Source organism: Salvelinus alpinus, chromosome 17 (assembly GCF_045679555.1).
Source record: "Salvelinus alpinus chromosome 17, SLU_Salpinus.1, whole genome shotgun sequence".
Lineage (NCBI taxonomy): Eukaryota > Metazoa > Chordata > Actinopteri > Salmoniformes > Salmonidae > Salvelinus > Salvelinus alpinus.
Genome location: NC_092102.1, coordinates 18,588,184 through 18,599,759, shown reverse-complemented (window position 1 = coordinate 18,599,759; position 11,576 = coordinate 18,588,184). Strand labels below are relative to the sequence as shown.

Genomic DNA, 11,576 nt, shown 5'->3' with positions numbered 1-11,576 from the left:
TATACTAGTAATTCACACGCTTCTATAATAATTTTCAAATTGATTCTCACCCTTAGGGATTTATCAACAGCAGGAGAGGGAAAAATCCGGTCAACTCATCAGCAGAAAATAGTTGCTTCACAGCGATATATACACATCGACACGGCGGTCACTTTAGCACAGCCTCAACTAGCATATGGCTAGTTAGTAGCAATTGGTCTCGTGGAACGTTCAATCCCCCACATTGCGACAACACAACTTACACATATAATTACAACACAACTTACACATATAATTACAACACAACTTACACATGCAATATTAGAATTCTCACGTAACACCTAGCTAAGTATAGCTACTGCACGACTATTTGAATTCACATTAGATTTCTCACGTAACACCTAGCTAAGTATAGCTACTGCACGACTATTTGAAAACGTATGGATTCTTCACGGTACCCCTATCTGATCGACTGTCAAATATGGCCCGACTGTGTGAATCGTTATATATATTTTTTTATTTTTATTTTTTATGGGTCGTCACGGTAACACCTAGCTGATTTGCCAAATCTAACTACTGCCCGGCTATTTGGATCCCATCTTTTAATTATGGATTCTTCACGGTAACCCCTACCTGATCGACTGTCAGATATGGCCCGACTATGTGAATCGTTATAAAGCTTATTCTTCACTGTACACCTACTCGATCAGCATACCGCGTAGTGCCAGACTATGTGAATAAGTCTTTGACCTATTAATACTTAGATATCTGTACACAATGCCTTAAATTTTAAACAATTCCACATAAATTTAGCAACAATTCACACTCACCACAGTACTCCTGATCATAATTTAGATATTGGCTATAATACAATATGCAGATTTTGATTAAACCGGCTCTGCTTACCTTAATATTTTCGAGCTCTTTGATCAGTTTCCTGTGTGGGTTGAATCGCGATTCTCCCTCGAAAAGGTCACCTCTCCTCTGGAATCTTTCTCCCTCTCGTCTCCTGTCCGATTAATTTTCTATTGGGCCAAATTCAAAGATGAAACCATCCTCTGCTTACCAAGTCTGTTAGTAAAACGTTTACTGTTGACAGGAGAACAAGAGGAGACAATAGGACGAGGTGGATAATTTTATAATAAGGCCGTTTAATCACATGTAAAGATATCTTAGTAAAATCTTGCAGCAAGGCTCTTTCAGTCTGACTCCTAGTGAATCGTCCGGAAAAGAGACAGTTTCCAGAAATGTTCAGTACTATATAGACAACAAGCAAAGTAGGTAGATCTGCGAGTCCGGCCTTCCGATTGGTCGATCTGGGTCTTGGGTAGTCCTGATCAGGCCTGGTGTCCACGTTCCATTGGTTCCTGAGAGTTCTTTGTCCTGAGGTCCAACCATGGGTTGGGTGTGTCTGTGTGATTGTCATGGGGGAGGGGAATTGTGGGTGCCGTGTATATGTCCTATGTGTCCAGCATATGTCCAAGAGAAAGACGGGGTGTGTATGTTGTGTCAACTTATAGGTAATGTTGAGAAGTTGTTAAAACAAGTTACCAATATCTAATACAATTTCTTACAGCAGTGACGGATTTAGGTATAGGCGACATGGGCAGCCGCCCGGGGCGGCACAGGGCGTCCGCACAATTTTTTTTGTAATGGTGACATTGATATAATGTCACCATGCGGGATTGTGGGTCAATTAACCTTGTCGGAGTGGGCGCCCTGATTCTAGTTTGTGAGCTAGGCAGGCTACTGCCTGGGAAGGTCTCCCACTCAGAAGTATGAGATGGGGAGGGGGTAGGTTGACCTCAGGTCTCCCCACTGGAAGCCCGAGTTAGGGGGAGCGGGCGAATCTATCAAATAGCGCACCTCTAACTTTGTACAGTACTAATGCAATTAGTAAAATCAGTCACACTACGAAATGCTACCAAATAAACGACAATTCATTCATAATACTGTGAATATATAGTTTCACAGACATATTGTTGCATTTTTTTCTGGTTTGTGCGAAATCGTTAAGAATAATATAAAACCAGTCTGCACACCACCAAGGTGAATTGGTTTAGTCTTGACTCTTGGTTGACAGTGTTGGGGGATGGGTAATGTATTGATGCTCGAGTGCCAAATCAACACAAATGGATAAGAAAAGGTCTAAACCATCAGGTACCCAGTTTAGGAAAAAGAGGAAAGAAGAAGAGGAGAAACGCGCAAAAGATAAAGGTATGTCATCTCTTTATGAGTATACTATTATGCATGTAATGAAATAGGCTAGTATAACACTTATGTTTGTTAGCCTATGTTGCTTGCTATGCTATTACACATAGGGCGACAATATTCTGTTTTCTGTCCAACATGCTACATAACATTGGATATAATTTCACAGTTTCCTCATGATAATGTGTGTAGCCTGCAGCAAAACGATTACAACCTAACTAGCACATTATTGATTTGGTTAACTTTTATTGAGGTGACAAAGGTTTTCTGTGATTGTATTGACTAAGTCCTGAGCTCAGTAAGGGGAATTTCCAATGCTGTAGGCTAACTTAAAATTACAGTTAGTGCAGAATGGTGTTTTTTTTGGGGGGGGGGGGGCTGCCACTGCCACTGCTTGTAGGCGCTGCAATTCGCCCACTGAACGACACCCCGAATGACGACTTTCGGTGTATTGATATGACATTTCGCTTAGTCTCTATCTCAGTATTTCCCAACCTACGTTTTTGTGGGCATGTATATGGTTGTCCTTGTTCGGAAGAGTCTTTCAGTGATGTTCCTATCAGCTGATTCATTGCTAAATATACGAGCTGACACAGTACATCTCTGGTAGGTAGAAACTATGAAAGATAACACATTGTCGCGCTTGATGACAAATGTGAGTGAAAAACAGACCATAAAAAATGTGTGCCTTGAGAAGTTCTGATATTAGTGTGTGTTGGTCGTTCGAAATAAACAACACTATCAGGCAAGTTTGTACGTAGTGGGGCGGTGTCTGCATTTGCTATGAATGCCTGACTTTGTGATTCACTATGAGCTGACGAATACACAGGAAGTCGAAACTTCCCGATGAAAATACTTCAAATGAAAATGTGCTCGTTCTAGCTTGTGGTTTGGATAATGTTTATAACGTTTATGACAAACGCAGTGGTGGAAAAAGTATCAAAGTAAAGATACCTAGATAGCTAGAAAATGACTCAAGTAAAAGTGAAAGTCACCCAGTAAAATCCTACTTGAGTAAAAGTGTAAAAGTATTTGGTTTTAAATATACTTAAGTATCAAAAGTAAATGTAATTGCTAAAATATACTAAAGTATCAAAAGTAAAAGTATAAATCATTTCAAATTCCTTATATCAAGAAAACCAGATGGCACCATTTTATAGTTTTTATTTATTTACGGATAGCCAGGGGAACGCTCTCACCCTCGGAGAGAATTTACAAATGAAGCATGTGTTTAGGAAAGATAAGAGGCAGTAGGGATGTTCTCTTGATAAGTGTGTGAATTAGACCATTTTCCTGTCAAAATGTAACGAGTACTTTTGGGTTTCAGGGAAAATGTATGGAGTACATCACTTTCATTAGGAATGTATTAAAGTAAAATTATAAAGTTGTCAAATATAAATAGTAAAGTACAGATACCTAAAAAAATATATACTTAAGTAAAAATACTTGAAAGTACTACTTAAGTACTTTACATCACTGCAAAAACGTAATGTTGTTAATATAGTAGTGACTATTTTCCATGGGAGATTCAGGGTGAAATTCCCTTTTAAAACCAAGATATGGTCACTATGCAGGGTTCTCCCCAAATAAGAGGGGCGTTGCACTACCTTGTCGGCTTGGCTGCGCCACTATGTAAAGAATTCAGAGTAAATTACTTAGTAATACTTAGTAATGATAGAGTAACTACACTATATATAAAAAATTATGTGGACACCCCTTCAAATTAGTGGATTTGGCTACTTCAGTCACATCCGTTGCTGACCGGTGTATAAAATTGCCATGCAATCTCCACAGACAAACATTGGCAGTAGAATGGCCTTACTGAAGAGCTCACAGAACGGGACCGTCGAGTGCTGAAGCGCGTAGCGCGTATTAATTGTCTGTCCTCGGTTGCAACACTCACTACCGACTTCTAAACTGCCTCTGGAAGCAACGTCAGCACAATAACTGTTTGTCGGGAACTTCATGAAATGGGTTTCCATGGCCGAGCAGCATCTCACAAGCCTAAGATCACCAATGCCAAGCATAATCTGGAATGGTGTAAAGATCGCCACCATTGGACTCTGGAGCGGTGGAAACGCGTTCTCTGGAGTGATGAATCACACTTCACCATCTGGCAGTCCGACGGATGAATCTGGGTTTGGTGGATGCCAGGAGAACGCTACCTGCTCCAATGCATAGTGCCAGCTGTAAAGTTTGGTGGAGGAGGAATAATGGTCTGGGGCTGTTTTTTATGGTTCGGGCTAGGCCTCTTAACTCTACAGCATACAATTACATTCTAGACAATACTGTGCTACCAACTTTGTGACAAGAGTTTGGGAAAGGCCCTTTCCTGGTTCAGCATGACAATGTCCCCGTGCACAAAGCGAGGTCCATACAGATGTGGCTTGTCGAGATCGGTGTGGAAGAACTTCTGTTCATGGCCTCCCGAGTGCCGCAGCGGTCTAAGGCACTGCGTCTCAGTGCAAGTGCTTTTGTTCTCCGAGTTGTAAATGCAAGCAGAGCAGAAACTGGCTACTGTTTAGTTGAGTGATCTAGCTGGCATGGTAACTGCTGTTTGACAACACAAAAACTGTATTCCCAGTGCTGAGCTAGTAGTGTAACTGACATGTTACATTAGCTAATATTTCATCCCCTCTTGACTTAGGTGAATGACCTGCAGTGGCGGTTCTAGCTTATATGGCTCCCTGGGCGAACTACCCCCCCCCCTTTAGCCGCCCCCAACAATAAAAGCACCATTCTGCACTAACTGTAATTTTTATTCCGACATTTGGAACAACATAAATAAATAATCATAACATTTAAAACCATATATATATATATATATATATACAAAAATAAGACTCATAAATATAAAAAAAGAAGTAACAAAGACAAATAGAAACAAATTTAAGTATATAAATACAAATAAAAAAAGACAATCTAATTATTACACTATTACCCTATTGCGAACAAAAAACACACAAATAAAACTAAATTGCATTAGTACTGTACAAAGTAAGAGGTGCGCTATTTGATAGAGTCATCCACTCCCCCTACCTCAGGCTTCCAGTGGGGAGACCTGAGGTCAACCTACCCCCGCCCCCTTCCCATCTCGTACTTCTGAGTGGGAGACCTACCCAGGCAATAGCCTGCCTAGCTCACAAACTACAATCAGGGTGTAACGGCTGTCGTCTTCCTCCTCGTCTGAGGAGGAGAAGTTAGAAGGATCGGAGGACCAATGCGCAGCGTGATAATTGTTCATCTTATTTAATGGAAGTGAACAACTCAAAATACAAAACCACAAAGTGAAAACCGAAACAGTTCTATCTGGTGCAGACACACAAAGACTGAAAACAACCACCCACAAACCCAACAGAAAACAGGCTACCTAAATATGGTTCCAAATCAGGGACAACGATTGACAGCTGCCTCTGATTGAGAACCATATCAGGCCAAACACAGAAAACCAACACAGAAATAGAAAACATAGATTAGATACCCACCCACCCAACTCACGCCCTGACCAACTAAAACAAAAGACAAAACAAAGGAACTAAGGTCAGAACGTGACAGTACCCCCCCCCCCCCCCAAGGTGCGGACTCCGGCCGCAAAACCTGAACCTATAGGGGAGGGTCTGGGTGGGCATCTGTCCGCGGTGGCGGCTCTGGCGCTGGACGTGGACCCCACTCCACCATTGTCTTTGTCCGCTTCAGTGACGTCCTTTGAGCGGCGACCCTCGCCGCCGACCTTGGCCTGGGAACCCTAATAAAGGACCCCACTGGACCGAGGGGCGCCTCTGGACCGAGGGGCGCCTCCGGACCGAGGGGCGCCTCCGGACCGAGGGGCGCCTCCGGACCGAAGAGCGGCTCCGGACCGAAGAGCGGCTCCGGACTGAAGAGCGGCTCCGGACTGAGGGGCGGCTCCGGACTGGCGGGCGGCTCTGGCGGCTCCTGACTGGCGGGGGGCTCTGGCGGCTCCTGACTGGCGGGCGGCTCTGGCGGCTCCTGACTGGCGGGCGGCTCCTGACTGGCGGACGGCTCTGGCGGCTCCTGACTGGCGGACGGCTCTGACGGCTCAGGACAGACGGGCGGCTCTGACGGCTCAGGACAGACAGGCGGCTCAGATCCCGCTGGACAGACGGGCAGCTCAGGCGGCGCTGGACAGACGGGCAGCTCAGGCGGTGCTGGACAGACGGAAGACTCTGGCCTGCTGAGGCGCACAGTAGGCCTTGTGCGTGGTGCCGGAACTGGTGGTACCGGGCTGGGGACACGCACCTCTGGGCGAGTGCGGGTAGCAGGAACAGGGAGTACTGGACCCTGGAGACGCACTGGATGCCTGGTGCGTGGTACACACATGGTACCGGCACTGGTGGTACCAGGCTGAGGACACGCACCTCAGGGCGAGTGCGGGGAGGAGGAACAGGGCTTACAGGGCTCTGGAGACGCACAGGAAGCCTGGTGCGTGGTGTTGGCACTGGTGGTACTGGGCTGGTGCGAGGCACCTCAGGGCGGGTGCGGGGAGCAGGAACAGGAGGCCTGGTACGTGGTGCCGGCACCGCAGGACTGGTGCGAGGGGCTGCCACAGGAGAGCTAGTGCGCTGAGCTGGCACAAGACGTGCAGGGCTAGGGAGGCACACAGGAGGCCTGCTGCACAGGAGGCCCACAGTCTTCACCAGACGGCTAGCACGCACCTCAGGACAAGTATGGAGAGCTGACTCAGGTGACATCAAATCCCCGACACGCTCCGTCGGGCGGATATCGTGCCTCATGCAAAGTGAAAACCGAAACAGTTCTATCTGGTGCAGACACACAAAGACTGAAAACAACCACCCACAAAACCCAACAGAAAACAGGCTACCTAAATATGGTTCCCAATCAGGGACAACGATTGACAGCTGCCTCTGATTGAGAACCATATCAGGCCAAACACAGAAAACCAACACAGAAATAGAAAACATAGATTACCCACCCAACTCACGCCTTGACCAACTAAAACAAAAGACAAAACAAAGGAACTAAGGTCAGAACGTGACACAGGGCGCCCACTCCGACAAGGTTAATTGACCCACAGTCCCACACGGTGACATGATATCATCGACATGGTGTGCAACTGAGTGATAGAAAACCGATCGAACCAAACCGATCAAATGTCACCATTATATATATATATATATATATATATATATATATATTCCAATCTTCTTTTTTTGTGCGGGCGCCCCATGCCGCCCCCGGCAAGATGCCGCCCTGGGCGGCTGCGCATGTCGCCTATGCCTAAATCCGCCACTGATGACCTACAGTACGAGCAGCTAGTTAGCTAGCTAGTAGCTACCACAGCCAGTTCAGCTCTAGCTATCTGTCTGGTAGCAGTATCTAAGAGCTGTTATGTGTATGGAAATGTTTGGTAACCTTTGTTTTGTCCCGTTTCAACAGAAGTAAATTTGATGATGTACCATTGTAAAATTAGCTAGCAGAGTTAGCCAAAGTCACTAACTTAGCTATTGTTTTTTTCTCAATCACACTAGACCTGAATCAAACGATGAAACCAGCGGCCAAACGATTGAAGACCTGTCACACCCTGATCTGTTTCATCCGTCTTTGTGCTTGTCTACACCCCCCTCCAGATGTCACCCATCTTCCCCATTATCCCCAGTGTATTTGTACCTGTGTTGTTTGTTTTGTTCGTTAAGCCTACCAGCGTTTTTCCCTTGCACCTGTCTTTTCTTTAGTTCCTGTTTTCTAGTTTTCCCAGTTTTAACCATTTCTGCCTGCCGTTCTGTACCTTGTCACACCACCCTAGATTATTGACCTCTGCCTACCCTGACCCCAAGACTGCCTGCCGTTCTGTACCTTATGGACTCTGATCTGGATTACTGACCCATGCCTGCCCTTGACCTGTCGTTTTGCCTGCCACCTGTTCTAGTAATACACTTTTGTTACTTCGACACTGTCTGCATCTGGGTCTTCTCCAATATTCTGACGTTTTTTCAGTGCAATGCAAGCTTTTATTAGTCAGTATAACAATGTACCGTTATTGATCTGTCAGTTTCCCTAGCTAATTCCCTACTTTTCACACTGCCATGGTATAAACAGCTTTACAGGCTTTCCATTTTTTTATTTTATTTAACTAGGCAAGTCAGTTAAGAACAAATTATTATTTACGATGACGGCCTAGGAACAGTGGGTTAACTGCCTTGTTCAGGGGCAGAACAACAGATTTTTACCTTGTCAGTTCGGCGATTCGATCTAGCAACCGTTCGGTTACTGGCCCAACGCTCTAACCACTAGGCTACCTGCCGCCCCATCCATTTTCACAAGGCTTCACTGTCATGGTGCACAGTCAGTACACAACACTATGCTAATCATGTCTTAGCAGGATCAGATGGTGACAGGTGTCCCAGCAGGGTCAGACAGCCAGGGAAGATTTTGCAGTATATTATAACCATCAGTGAATGGATTCAAAGTTCCATCTTGAGTTGATAGGTAGGCTACAGTCTGAGATCCGGGAGTAATAGTCATTTAAATTGTTGAACCATTTAGTCTATTCATGGATAATAGAATGTATAAATGTACACAAATGGAATTATTTGTCATGCCTCATCGGAGCAGGATCAGATGGTGAAAGGGGTCTCATCAGGGTCAGGTAGCCAGGGATGACTAGTCTGACGGAGCTGAGGTGAATTTTTGCAGATACACTTTATTTCTACATTTACATTCTCTGTGCGGCAAACACTGGACAGGCAAAAAGATTGAAACTATTTTAAGGCAGTCTCTAAAGTTCATTTCCAAACTGTATCAAGGGTTGATAAAGGCTTTTCCCGATGACACAAAACATGTCGAACAATAGTGAGTTTTGTCACCAAAGCCCCATACACTACCCACCACTGCGACCTGTACGCTCTCGTTAGTTGGCCCTCGCTTCATACTCGTCGCCAAACCCACTGGCTACAGGTTATCTACAAGTCTCTGCTAGGTAAAGCCCCGACTCATCTCAGCTCACTGGTCACCATAGCAGCACCCACTCGTAGTACGCGTTCCAGCAGGTATATCTCACTGGTCACCCCCAAAGCCAATTCCTCATTTGGTCGCCTTTACTTCCAGTTCTCTGCTGCTAATGACTGGAACGAACTGCATAAATCACTGAAGCTGGCGACTCACATCTCCCTCACTAGCTTTAAGCACCAGCTGTCAGAGCAACTTAGAGATCACTGCACCTATACATAGCCCATCTGTAAACAGCCCATCTATCTACCTCATCCCCATACTGTATTTATTTATCTATCTTGCTCCTTTGCACCCCAATATCTCTACTTGCACATTCATCTTCTGCACATCTACCATTCCAGTGTTTAATTGCTATATTGTAATTACTTCGCCACCATGGCCTATTTATTGCCTTAACTCCCTTATCTTACCTCATTTGCACTCACTGTATATAGACTTTTTAATTTTTTTCTACTGTATTATTGACTGTATGTTTTGTTTATTCCATGTGTAACTCTGTGTTGTTGTATGTGTCGAATTGCTATGCTTTATCTTGGCCAGGTCGCAGTTGCAAATGAGAACTTGTTCTCAACTAGCCTACCTGGTTAAATAAAGGTGAAATAAAATAAAATAATAAATAGGAAGACCTGGGAGACGCTGTTGATGATGATGAATGGATAAAGATATGTTAGAATGCCCAGTCGTGTTCATAGAATCTCAGACATAAATTACTGCAGTTTAAGCCTATCCATAGAATGTACTATATGCCAGTGAAACTGAATATCATGCACATAGAAATGTAATTATTCTGTTGGAAGTGTAAAACACAAAAGGGGACATATTTGCATATGTTGTGGTCTTGTGAAGGCTGGCTGAATTCTGTCAAAGAGTATGCTCTTTTATCTGTGCACAGATTCTCCCTTCTCCCTGTTTTTGTTTGCTTGGAAATGTTGATACTGGAGACTTATCAGAAGAAACTGTGTAACCTAGCATTTATAGCGGCTAAGAAATGCATTGCCATTAATTGGAAGGTTGGTTATCCTCCCACTGTCACGCCCTGATTGTCTCCACCCACCTCCAGGTGTCTCCTGTTTTCTCCATGAGTCCCCAGTGTATTTATCCCTGTGTTTCCTGTCTCTCTGTGCCAGTTTGTCTTGCCAAGTCAACCAGTGTTTCTTCTAGCTCCTAGTTTTCCCAGTCTCTGTTTTTTCCTAGTCCTGCTGGTTTTGACCCTTGCCTGTCCTGACTACGAATCCGCCTGCCTGACCTCGAGCCTGCCTATCCCCTTGTACTGTTTGGACTCGGACCTGTTCACTGAACCCCTGCCTGTCCTGACCTCGAGCCTGCCTATGCCCTGGTACTGTTTGAACTCTGACCTGGTTTATGAACTCTCGCCTGTCCCCGACCTGCCTTTTGCCTAGCCCTTTTGGTGTAATAAATATCGGAGCTCAACCATCTGCCTCCTGTGTCTGCATTTGGGTCTCGCCTTGTGCCCTTACACCCACAATGGATGGAAGAAATGTCAAGTTATGCATCACTAGATTGTATTTATTACAAGACTAAGTGTATACTGTGGAACTTTTATAAGGTCTGGATGCCATATGGAATACAGTACGACAAAAGGAGTCTGTATTGAAAACATGCCCACGTCATGGGAGATACCTATTAGGCAATCCCTAGCTGTTGGGCTGCTCAGTCCTGGCCTTGGGGGTCTGCTGTACTGTTGGTTGACACTTTGGCCTTGGCCTTACACACCTGAAACCAATAATAAATGTTGGTTTGGTGTGTTGGGTTGGTGCGCTGCAGGGACGTGGACCCCTAGGGGTAGGACGGGGTGACTCAGCTATATTGTGTGCAAGTAAAAATATATGAATTATATGGAGGGTGTACTGTTAATGTGGTTTTTTATTTAAAAAATTGTTTTCCAACCTTTCCTTGAGACATAAAAAAAGATGGGAAGGAAGTTGTGTTGGGGCGTGCAGGCGGCTCGGGCTGGCTTAATAAAGACAATCTTTGTACTTCATTTGTAAGCGTTGTTCATTTGTTAAGCTATTGGTTAAAGGTACAACACAATATTGGTTATTGAATTTTGATCTAGTTCGGTCTTATCTATCACTTAAACATATTTAATAATGATATCTTACCTAGCTTGGGCATTTTTGCTTACTTTATGTTCTAAATAGAGACTGCTAAAGGGCCATGGGTCATATTAGATTGTGTAGAAATGCAGGAAATGAGCTTTAGATGCCCCCAAAAACGGGAGGTACCCCAGACCCCCCACCAAGTTATGTCCCCCTCACTTCTAAAACCAAAGTTGCGCCCCTGAAAATAGACATCTACTCTCATACCATTTATTGATCACACATTCTCAACCGAAGCTCTCAGATGGGCAGCATATACTAGACATCGCAAAGAAGCGG

The 11,576-nt window shown here is 44.6% G+C and overlaps 1 long non-coding RNA gene across 1 annotated transcript; it reads left to right on the top strand.

The window, feature by feature from the left end:
* The first annotated feature begins 289 nt into the window (after positions 1-289).
* On the top strand, positions 290-9,620 carry LOC139542374 (uncharacterized). Its single transcript, XR_011668496.1, has 2 exons — positions 290-2,196; positions 7,698-9,620. It is a non-coding gene; the product is annotated as an uncharacterized lncRNA (long non-coding RNA).
* The last annotated feature ends 1,956 nt before the right edge of the window (positions 9,621-11,576 follow it).